Source organism: Mus musculus, chromosome 7, assembly GCF_000001635.26.
Source record: "Mus musculus strain C57BL/6J chromosome 7, GRCm38.p6 C57BL/6J".
In the NCBI taxonomy this organism is placed as follows: domain Eukaryota; kingdom Metazoa; phylum Chordata; class Mammalia; order Rodentia; family Muridae; genus Mus; species Mus musculus.
This window is the reverse complement of record NC_000073.6, coordinates 68,611,337-68,623,656: the sequence shown is the minus strand read 5'-3', so window position 1 is coordinate 68,623,656 and position 12,320 is coordinate 68,611,337. Positions and strand designations below refer to the sequence as shown.

Genomic DNA, 12,320 nt, shown 5'->3' with positions numbered 1-12,320 from the left:
GACTAAGCAGAGAGGAAAAAGCGAGCTGAGCATAAGCAATCATTGCAATCTGCTAGCTGACTGTGGATGCAGTGTGTCCAGCAGTCTTGTGCTCCTGCTGTCATGGCTTCCCCACCATGATGGATGGACTGTAATCCCTCAAACTGTAGGCCAAAACAAAACTCTCTCCTCTGTTAAGTTGCTTTTGATTTGACCTCTAGCCACAGAAAGGAGAAAAACAACTAAAACACAGTTAACCAAATCTTAATTATACTTAGTCCTGAAACTCACACATCACTCCAGTCAGGAGACAGAAATTTGAAGTCAGACCAGAGGACAGTGAGAGGGTGGGTAGCTTCAGCACAGGAGGAAATGATTCTTTTAAAAGAACTGTGAGGCAGTGACGTGTGAGCAACTGTAAATGTATAACAGGGAACTGAAGAGGAACTAAAGTCCAAACTCAGAGGTGTTGTGGCAGCTGACTTGATGATGGAGAGAGAGATTCCTTTAGATGCTCAAGCAGGAGTTGGTACATGTACTTCCTAAGAACAACCATCAGAGGCTGATGGGTATGCAAAGAAGAATCAGAGTGCTGGGGCCCTCACAGGAAAGATATGCAGAGCTTGATAAGAAATAAATATATCTGATTAGAAGGGATAAGGTCAATGCACATAGCTAGGCTGGCAAATAGCAATAGTCTCCTGCCCTCGGAATACAAGGCTATGGTACCAGTCACCAAATGCCCAACATACTTGCGCACTCGCACACACATATACACACACACACACACACACACAAATGTAGTGGTAGAACAAGAAAGAGATGACCCTGCAATCTGTGGTTTCAAGAGCTTACAAGACCCTCTACTGAACATGGTGGTCTCTATAAAAGATGGCCGCCATCCACATTCACATTAAGGGAAAATAAGTGTAAGAACACCATAGTTAGGAAACTGAGAGGAGTCATACTTTTAAAGCCGACCATCCTAAAATGCCAGGTTTTTCACCATAAAATTATTACCTAATACTGGAGTTTAGTTGCTCCTGGTTACTTAAACATCCATGAGCAGATACAGGAAATGGATCTTTAAATGTTCTAAGACAGTGGATTAACACCTTAAAACTCTGTCTTCCATCTCATCCCCAGACCGGATTGTCTGGGGATTATGGGGTGGGAACCAAGAGTCAATAAGTGCAGAGCTCAGCCTTGCCCCTGGGGTTGGGTGGTCAGTCATGCGTTTGAGACATGTGATGTATGCAATTCTCTTGCCACTCTCTACTCCATGTTTTCATTCCATCTTTGGGTACTGCATGAAATTCAGATTCAAGTTTATTTCTGCAGGTATCACCCCTCCCATCCCCCAGGGATATCTGGGCTGAAGAGGGGCATTAACTCAGAACAATCAGATCTTTGATACTGTATCTGTGCTAACCTGACAATCGCATGTACATGCAGATTCATTTACTATAACATAGAGTACAAGTGTGTCATTATAATAGTCATAGGAAAGTACCACTCTTTGTCCCTTCTATCCCTCATTAAAGCCATAGAACCTCACACTCCAAATCTAGTCTATGACGGGAACTGTGTATATCATGGAAGATATCTCTTCAAAGAAGAGTTTGACTTAACACTAGTTCTTCAGTGTCTGTGCCATATTTAGAAGTCTATGTTTTCTGCATAGTGTTGAAAAGAAAAAAAACTAGAAATCTGAGTTTTCTCAGGTATCACCTCTCTATTTCAGTTCCTACAGGGCTCTTTGTCTCTGCCTGTTTCTGTCTCTCTGTAGCACCTCACCCATGTTTCAAGTAAACCAGGAATGGAGTTCTGAACTTAAGATCTGGGGTATCTGCTCTCTCCAAGGAAAATGTAAGAGACTCTGAGCCACATCTTTATTTAAAATTCAGACCAGGCTTCAAATGCTTGGTTGAGTAGAGTCCAAACAAACATAAAATCCAAGAATGATTTAAAATTTACAAGACAAGCTACAGCAGCCCTGAGTGGTAAATCCCAGTACCTGAAGTATTTAGTTTGGTATGCTTTAGGGTTTTTTTTATTTTGTTTTTGTTTTTGTTTATTGTTTATTGTTTTTTGGTTTTTTTTTGTTTTGGGGGTTTTTTGTTTGTTTCCTTGTTTTGTTTTGTTTTGTTTTGTTTTGTTTTTTTGCCTTTCTCTACATTGTTACAAGATAGCTGTGAGAAACCCCAGTACTGGATTCATATCTGTTGCTCAAAAAGGACAGGAAAATAAACCTCCTTTGTTGTTGTGTGTTCACAAGATCTCTTCGCAGAATGCTCACTGAGTTTGCATGACCTCAGCTATTACTGGGAATCATGACACTTACCTCCACCCCTATCTCTGGACAAAAATGTGGCACCATTGTAACTAGTGGAATGACGATGACTCATGCCCTGATGTAGGCATGGTGGCCCATGTGTGTCTATCAGTAAGAATGTGTGGGTGATAAGAGGCAATATACAAATTGCAACACTCAGCTAAGTCCATTTTCTCATCTCAAGGCTACCACGCTGTTCAAAGAATGTTCTATATGGAAAGAATACTCCAAATGCAGGGTCACTAACTGCATGAAAAACTACTGTTGGAAAAGAAGCGTGCCTTGCCCATTGGAGGACCTAGCATGTCACAAAGAACAGCCCAAAGAGCCAAAGGTTGTTAACTGGCAGCCATTATCAGTATCCTAAAAAATAATACTCAATTCTCCAGGACTTTCCAGTGATTTCCAGTGAGGTAGGGAAGTGGACGAGAACCGTACACACGGCAGGTCCCACAGCACTGCTCTTTCGTGGCTGTTCATCATTGCTCTATTTCTATTAATATCAATGCAGCTAGACAGAGGTGGTTGAGAGAAGTATATGTGTATGCGGGTACACATATATGGAGGTGTAGAGGCCAGAGATCAAACTAGACTTCTATTCCTCTGCTGCTGTCCACCTTGTTTCTTGAGACTGGGTTTCTCACTGGCCTATGGCTTCCAAATTAGGCTGTGTGGGCCAGCCAGTAAGTGTGAGGTCTGCCTGTGTGTCACCCTCCTCAGCACTGGAATGGTAAGTGAAGACCACCACATCCAGCTATTACAGGGGTTCTGATATCCTTATGTCTGTGCAGCCAACTCTCTACCAACTGAGTTAACCCTTGAAACCCCAATTTTTGTTCCATTTTCCTTTCTGGCCACTTTTTAAAATATTTTTTATTCACTTTCCATTCCAATAGAAGCCCCCCACTCCCTCCTCTCAGATCACCCCCATTTTGAAGTCGATCTGAGGCCTTCAAAGTCTATAATATCAATGCAAGAAAAAAAAGAAACACAAAAATAAAACCCCAACAGCAATTAGTTGGTGGGGAGAACCAGAGTTGGCACCATTCCATTCAAGGAAAAAAAGAACACAGCCTTATAATGAGGTTGTGAGGGTCTCAACTGCATGGCCAACATGCACTAAGCTCTATTTACATACCCAGGTGGGGAACTAGCTAAAATTTGCACACTCAACACTTTTCCACCATAACACATGCTATCTCCTTCTTATGAATAACTACTGATGTGTCTCTTCATATCTCCTAGGCATCCTAAAGAAAGTAGGAGAAACCTCAGCAAAACAAAAACCAAAGCAAACAAGACTAGACCCAAAGAACTGATAACTGTCATATGGTTATCTCTAGAAAGGTGCGTGGCTTTTATGGACCATGATAAAGGGATGGCAACCTCCCATACTTCATTCAGGGCCACAAGAGGCCAGTGATGATGTGATAACTAGCCTCCCACAATAACCTGCATTTGGACCAGGTACATGAGGAAGAGCTTGCACACACAGGGCCATGAGGTGGGGTTCACTATGACTAGCTGCAGGTGGTTACACTGTGTAACAAAGCAGGGCTTCATGAGATGAACAGGACACTTCCTGTGGTCTAAAAGTTGGAGCAGAGATCATATAGGAGTGCCAGCAACATGTTAGGGGCAGGCCCTGAGGAAGACAGCCATGAGAGCAGGACAGATGAGTTCTGTGCACTAATGCTCTTTGCAGAGGATGTAGTAGTTCTTCTTAGAAACAGGCTTCTTAGTCTATTTCTCTTGGTAAACTTTACACACTGTCTCATAGTGTTGGGTCATGATGAGCCGAGATAGACAACAGGACAACCTCACGCCAATCAACTGGGAAAATGTGACTGTAAACAGCACTCCAATGATGATGACCATGTTTGCCTCTAAGAAACCTACCATCAGAACATAGCAGCCCCTCTGGTTAACTTTGGTGGCAACCGCGGTCAGATTCTGTCGATCCTGGAGACTACAGTCAGCTTCATCCTTGCAGCAACTCGGGGGGATACCATGATTCAGGAAGTAGGGGTTGTCATTCCAGTCTGTGTAGTTCTTCACCCCACAGCACATTAGACTATACTGCACCTGGTCCACGGCCTGGCTCTTCCTATCATTGCTGTTATAATTCCGTACAGCATTGGTATAAATTTTCAGGAATCTGTTCTTGATCTCACGGTGAAGTAAAACCCCTGAGATGCTAGCAGCAAGCTCAGCCAGGAACACCAGTGACAGAAACAGGGAATACAGCTTCAGCATCCTTGGGCTTCCTCGGCATGTAGAAAAGCATCCAAATAAACCAAAAATGATAATCACGATACCAGTTCCAATGAGCACAGTGGGAACATCTATGGCAAGAAGAGAGAGATACACGCCCAGAGTAAGCTGTCCCCAGACTCCAAAAACCAACAAGATAACCCCAGTGCTCCAGAAGCCAAAGCAGTAGATGAGGAGGAAGATTTTGAGACAGGATACCACAAATTTAGTCTCCATTTTCCTCGGTGCCACAGTACTACTCTCAGAGAGAGAAAAGGCAGGGTTTCCAAGTTGACTCTTCCTATAAAATCCTTGCTGTGGGCTTGCTTAATTCCCTTGAGACTAGAGTCACTGACCTCTGCTAGTCTTGATGACAAGGAAAGACTCCAGGGAATGAGGTTCTTGCTCCCTGTGTTTGGAGGACTGCTTTGCAATAGATAGGTTTCCTTCTGGGAGATGGACACAGTGGAAGACTGGGTCCCCCGACTTCCTCCCCATTCACCTTATTCCTCTACCATGAGGTCATGGACTCATTTCCTCTTTCCTGTCACTGTCCTCATTAGCACTGTTCATTAGCATTTCCCCTTCATTTCTGGATTGCTGTTCTTCTCTTAAGCCCTAGCCCACCTGCAGTGTGGGGGATGGCACTGATGTCCTTTTTCCCCAAAAGGATATGGGTGTTAGCCCTTCTCATTGTCCCGCCCTGACATGTCACAGGTTGTCTAGCCATAGCCCTCTTGCAGCTGGCCATCTATATACATTGTGACATAATGAGGAACCCTGTGATCACCACACATAGGTGCTGGCAGAGGCAAAGCAACTGGGAGGAAAAGCAAGGCTTCTGATGGCAAGCGAATACCTAAGCTCCATGTCCCATTTTTGACAGATTAAAGACAAGTTGAAAGTTTTTGTTCTCTCTCTTTTGTAGACTGGGTTAAATTAGATTATGACAGACACAACAATGTGGAACTCATGAAGACGTGTCATAAAATTTTGCAACCGCTAACCTGGGGAGGCCAGCTCCATGAGAAAGTCCGTACTGTCAAGAAACACAAGATATAGAAAGGAGGAGGTCTGAGCAGGTGTAGATGGGAAAAGTGAACTTTGACACCCCATACCCCTCCCCCCCCAAAAAAAAATGTGCTTTCAAGGAAATCAGTGGGATCCTAAAGATAGCCAGCACCAAGCTACAAGACAAGTGATCTCAGAAACCTCCAGGCATTGAACCAACCAAGCTAGAACCCAGTCATGGTAGCACAGAAGATGTCTGAATTTCTGACCCACCTCCTGCACTTAGAATGACAGGTGTTGTTCACAGCTAAGCTTTGGGTGCGTATTTTGCTGCTGTGAGTAGGTAGGCCAAGGAACACTGGGCAAAGTCCCCGTCCTTTTCTCTTCTGTTCTTTTCTTTTTTTCAGAACATTCATGTCCTCAAATACAGATGAACCATGGATTGTGTCCTTGTCACTGTCACAACGTATTTCAGATGGGCCCTCAGGAAAACCTTAGCACAGGGTAGGTAGAGACCTATAATAAAACCATATTCTAGGCAGTGATGTGTTGTGTTCCTAATGGAGAACTGAGGAAGGTAGCTGGAAAGGCTTATGTTCTTAGTAACAATTCTAAAGCTAAGAGAGTTATTCATAACCATCTCAGACTCCTGAGCACGAGCCCAGGTGAGGCTCAGCAGAACTATTCTTGCTGAACTTGAATGTGGGATTAACCGTTTGACTTGGTCAGTGGTGATAGCCAAAGAAGCATAAGAGGTAAGGAGGATAAGAATATGCCTCAAAACTGGTATCATCTACAACTTTGAACCCCATACTATTGGAGACTGTAATATTGTTAGCTTTTCTGGGCTAACTTTTCTAACATTTGGTAGCATGTTGATATAGGTGTTTTCTTGTGTAATTTTAAGCATGATTAATGCTCACATGAGTAAACTGTATTAGTAGATTGCCTTCTACAGTATGAGTGTGTATTGCACAAGGGACAAGCCTCTCCTGAGCAGGAGGAATTGGTACATGGGCTGTAACATCAACTCTTCCCTAAATCTCTGCGCTGTGTATTTTAGGTCTCCCATGGAGGCCTTGGGTCATTTCTATGTGAAATGCTTCCGCTGAGGAACAACCCTCTGGCCTCAAGTTATCTCCCAGATGAATGGGTATTTGTGGGGGAGATAACGTGCCATTTTCTTGTTTAAGAGGAAAACTGTGGATAACCATACTTTTCTTCTTATAAAATAATAAGCCAGTTACAACAAGGGAAGGAGCAGAGCTTGTCAGAGGCGTAGGAGGAGAGCAGAAGAGACCTTTGGCTCCCACATTCCCGCTACAAAACCTGTAAGGCCATACTGTGTTCCAGACACTACGACAGAAACCAAAAATACAGTAGCAATGAAGCAAGGCTGCCAACCTTGTTGACTGGACCTTGAAGAAAGCTTCGACTCAAAACAGGAAAAATAGGGTTTCACCACAAAATAAAGATGATTGAGCCTATGACACATCATGGGGCTCACTAATGGGTTACTGTGGGATTTTAAATTTTCGGGGACCTTAAAATTTCATTTTTAAATCTTTTATTGCAACATACGCTCCTCATGTGAATGACTGATTGAAGGTGATCACAGAGCTTCCCACTGTGCTGAGAAGTGAAAGCACTATCGCTGGCTTCTTGAAGAAATTTAGCTCTCCTAGGCATTCCTGCTGAAGGGAAATAATTACAGAGGTGCTAGAGGGGAAATGGTGTCTTAGTGGCAGCCTATGCACAGTAATATATAGAATAGACACAAATAACAAGTTCAAGATTGGAAGATAATAATCACAAAGGATTGCCGGGTTGGGGTTCATTGACAGAACTATCCTTTCTTGCGGTCACATGTGAAGTCTGGGTCTGAGACATTGTTCTGTTTTCTAGTTTCCCCTTTGTCTCTCTTGACCTTTACTCTCCGAAGTCCTACAGTAAGTTAGATCCCTCTTCCTTTCTCTCATACTTACAAAATGACTTCGGCTACTGCCCAGCTGGGGCTGACCTCCACAATGTAGCCTGGTAATGCACTTGAGTGTCCCAGAGGCACATCAACCGTTCAACAAATTGCTCTTCCGCTTGCTCTGACTCCCCTCCTGTATTTCTCATGTCCACACTTGCATTTTTAGTCAGCAGCCCAGAAAACTGGTACTTGCCCTTTCTCCTCTGTAACAGCCAATTGGTTACAGCCTGTGGCAGCCATTCCTCCCCCAGCCAAGTCTCTCAGTCCATCCCATCCTGCCTGCCTCACTGTGGCTGCCTTGATTCAGATCTTCAGTACAGGCTCCCAGGAGCTCAGAAAGGGATTCTAACTGATCCGCCTTGTTTCCAGAGAAGAGAAGTTCTAGCCTGCCCAGTTTCCCAGTTGATGCATTTATTTATGCCTTTAACTGTCAAGCTTTTCCACTAGAGTGTGCCTGACTGTCCGTGAGTGGTGAAACTGAGACAAATTCTATGTCTTGGGTGTTTTTATGTTCATAACATCCATAGTATGTGCAAAGGTGCATAGAATATTATTGAATAGATTGATGGATGGATGGATGGATGGATGGATGGATGGTTGGATGGATGGATGGATGGAAAGATGGACTGGTAAGTTAATAGACCCAAAAGCAAGAGTAGCCCATTTAATTTGGGGAGAGCAGAGAGATCTTTATAAAGTATGTGACAGTTGTATTAGGCTGCAAGCACTGATATAAAAACACTCTAAGATGGACATGAGGCACACACCTTTCATCCTAGGACTTGGCAGACAAGAGAATCTCTGTGTAATTAAAGCCACTCTGACTTACATGGCAAGTTTTATCCAGAGCTACACGGTGAGACTTTCCAGAAACAAAATAAAACAACAACCAAAAAGAACAACAATAACAAAAACAACAATACCTCGCTTATAGGAAGATCATGTGGAAAGGTAAAGAGGCTTCAATAAGCCAACTATATTCCAAACTAAAATCTCTGTAGTGTAGCAGGCAGATGAGACTCGTGGAAATGATGCAGGAAAAGTAGAACTGAGGCAGATATTATGAGCTCTCTTCCAGATGGTAAGGTATGCAATCCCTTGTGCTAGTATGGATCAGTGAAATATGTGGACAAATGTTTCCTCAACAGGACACAAAGTTCAAAGTGACAGGCTGTCAGGACTCTGCTCATAATACCTAATCAAGGACTAAAAGGAAGAGAAAACTGTCCTTGGGAAAGCACTGTAATTTGAATTTTTTTTCAAGGAGACATGTATTACTCCTAGGCCATCCAATTTTAAAGACAAAAGTAGTCAAATTATGATGATCCAATTAAATGTGAATATCTCACTCTCTTACCAACCCCATCTTTCCACGTACATAAAACACTGTTCATACTGTACTGCCTGACTTTTGGGAGAAAGATATCTGACCCTAGATACCTTATGTTTTCCTGCAACTCATATAGAGGGACAAAGGATGTATACTGGAAAATGTTTCCTTACATGTTCTAGACAGTCTGAAATGTTTGCTTCAAAGAAATGAGCCAATGGGTTATGATTTTACTTAAGACAGCATCACTGGCAACAATTGAGAGAAATGAGAAGTGGTATATCTTTTACCATGGTAAAACCCTAAACTTTGATCTTTTGGTGATAGGCTATGAAACTTTTGTCCATTTTGTCTCTGAGACAAAAACAGAAAAACATGAACAACACAGATTATAAGACGTCTTCCTGAGGATACCAGGCAGCTTCCACAGTAGTGTGGAAACCTGGTACAAGATAGAAACCCAGTGATGTGGGTCAACATCTAAACTTACTCTTTTGTCCCTGGATCCAAGAAGGTGAGCAAGAATGTATCTAATGATTTTCTTCAGATTAAGAAACTGAAAATTGGATATTAATGGAAAGGGGAGAGTAATTTGACCCCTAATTTACCACACAGACAAAATCTCTAAATGTAATATTGATTTAAATGTGAATATCAGCACAGTAATTAATCTTAATGGCTTCTTGATAGGTAAATGTTTTTTTTAAATACATAAAAGAGACTAGTCATTAAGGATAAGATTATTATTCACCTGCATAAAAATCAAGAACTTCTATTTAACAAAAGACAATATTACACAGTAAAGATGGAAAGCAGAGAAAGAAGAGCCTGAGTCCCCAATGTAAGAATGAACCAATCTACCTAGAGAAAGATGGCCAAGTCCATAGATAAATAGTAATAAGATAAACAATACAACAACAGGCACCCCCAACTAGACTATAAACAAAAAACAAAGTATACTGAACCTCATGAAAAAGTAAGGAACTACAATTAAAACTATAATAACTTACCAGTCACATCACAAGTAATTAAAATGGAAGACTGTGATTACCAAGTGATAGAAGAAAGAAAACACCCAAAGATGTCTTCTGGCCCCCACATGAGCATAATCAGTCATACATACATACATACATACACACAGAGAAGGAGACAGGCAGACAGACAGAGACAAAGAGATTTCTATATCTGTATGTGAGACCAATATACATATATACATACATATATACATCAGTTACAAGTGTGTGTGTGTATATATATGTATGTATATGTATACATATATACCCATACACACACATATATGTGATATATATGTGCGTGTGTGTGTGTATATATATATATATATATATATATATATATATATATATATATACATATATATCTGAACTTAGAAAGCCTGTTCAGTAGTAGAGGAGACATGCCAGGTACTGCAAACCTAACCAACTATGCATGTCTGTTGAGGTCATAGACCCTAGAGGAGAACCCACTACTATCATTTTCCTAAGCCAATACAATTTCTAAGTGTATTATAAATACTTATCCTTATACCACAGATTAAGCATAGCTTTCATCCCTCATCAAAGAAGCTCTTTTTATCAAGAGATGGACAATATTATGTACGTATGTATGTGTGTATATGTATGCATGTATGCATGCATGTAAACCTACTGAGTGAAATTAGTGTTGCCCTTATGTACATATGTTTAGTGCTGAGAGCAGCCTTTCATGAGACCCATCCATGAAGAAAACTATCTTCTGGCTCTTATAGTCTGTCTACCCCTTCTTTCATGATATTTCCTGAGCTTTGGGTGTAGGGGGTGTCTTAAAGATGTCCTACTTGGTGCTGGGAACCCTCTGGTAAGTTATTCTCTACATTTTGACTAGTTGTGGATGCTGTAATAGTCTCCTTCTTCTAAGAGAGAGAGAGAGAGAGAGAGAGAGAGAGAGAGATCTTTGATGAATGGTGAGAGCTATACTTACCAATGGGTATAAGGATAAGTATTTAGAAAGCAGTTGGGAGCTACATGATTTAGCAAAATGGTTGTAATTGATACTCTTCTAGGATGTATGTCCTTTCTAGCCACAGGTACTTGGCTTGGTCTACTGTACCAGGAATGTTCCCTCCTACTGAGTAGGCCCTTAAGTCCAATTAGACAGCTGTTGGCTAGCACCACAATAAGCACTATCACATCACTGGGGATATCAGTTGGGCTGGTCATCATTGAGGTTCATAGGCTTCAAGGCTGGGTAAGACTGTTGATTCTCCCTTGGCAGCATGCATAACACCTTCCAGTGCTGTAAGAGCTAGCGTTCATAGGGGAGGTTTCTGTGTCTGCCCCAAGTTGACTGGCTCACACGGCATCTTTCAGTTGAATTTTACTGTTTGTAAAGCATAAATAATCACTGTTACAAACAAGAAAATGAATCTCCTATATTCTAAACGAGGATTACTGTTCCAACTGGGTAGCTTTCAGGGCAGGTCAGATAATAATACTAGAAGTTCAATATAAAGAACTTGGCGGGTAGCAAGCATGCCACAGATGTTAGCTGTTGTTAACAATCACTTCTCTGCCTCATGGGCTCCAGCTGCCTTAAAAAGCAAGCCTAAAGTGCTAAGCATAGCCTCGAAGGCTCTGCCTATCTCTCAGCCCAATTCCTGCCACTGTCCTTGTTGTCTGAGCCAAAGGAATACTTACTATGGTCGCTCAGTATCCCAAGTCCCTTCTTCTGAACCTTTCACAAGCTCTTTGCTTTGCCTGTAATCCTTCTCACTCCTTTACACCTTCTACCAGCTTCAGTGTACCCACCATCTTCTCTTATTTTAGGATTCCCCCAGAGCACTGTGTTTCTGCTGACAGTGCAATGAGTAAACTCATCAGCAGAGTCCCCAGGCCAGGCACAATGTCTGCATCACTAGATTCCTCCCTATGGAGTAAATATGTAAATGGACTTTACACATTTATAAAAGTGGGCCTGGAAAGATAGCTCAGAGGTTTAGAGCACTGGCTGCTTTTCCTAAGGACAAGCATCCATGTGGCAGCTCACAGCTGTCTGTAAGCTAGCTCCAAGTAATTTGACACCCTTAACCAGATATACAGGCAGGCAAAACACCAATGTACAGAAAAATTAAAAATCATTAAAAATAATAATAAGTAAATAAAAGAGAAATATGTATGGATAAAATGGGTTCCCCACCCCATCTCCCCTAGCCCTAAGCACAAAGGCTCCTCTCACTCCACATCAAGAGTGGGGTAGCTTACAGTGATCTCTCCTAGCCTGAGCTTCAAGGATTTCGTTCTCAGCTGGTCCGTGCTTGTTCCCCTGTCTCCTTTTTCTAAAAGTACCTCTCTTCCCCCTCACTTTTTACTTCTAACTTTGGAACTCATTACAACATAATGACCTTCCCTTTTTCCCATCCCCAAAGGTTTCTGCAACCT

At 42.0% G+C, this 12,320-nt stretch overlaps 1 pseudogene across 1 annotated transcript; it reads right to left on the bottom strand.

Moving 5' to 3' along the window:
* Positions 1-3,647: 3,647 nt before the first annotated feature.
* Gm5334 (predicted pseudogene 5334) lies at positions 3,648-5,201 on the bottom strand (annotated as a pseudogene). Its single transcript, NR_003648.2, has one exon. The product of NR_003648.2 is annotated as a predicted pseudogene 5334 (transcript).
* Between the last annotated feature and the right edge of the window lie 7,119 nt (positions 5,202-12,320).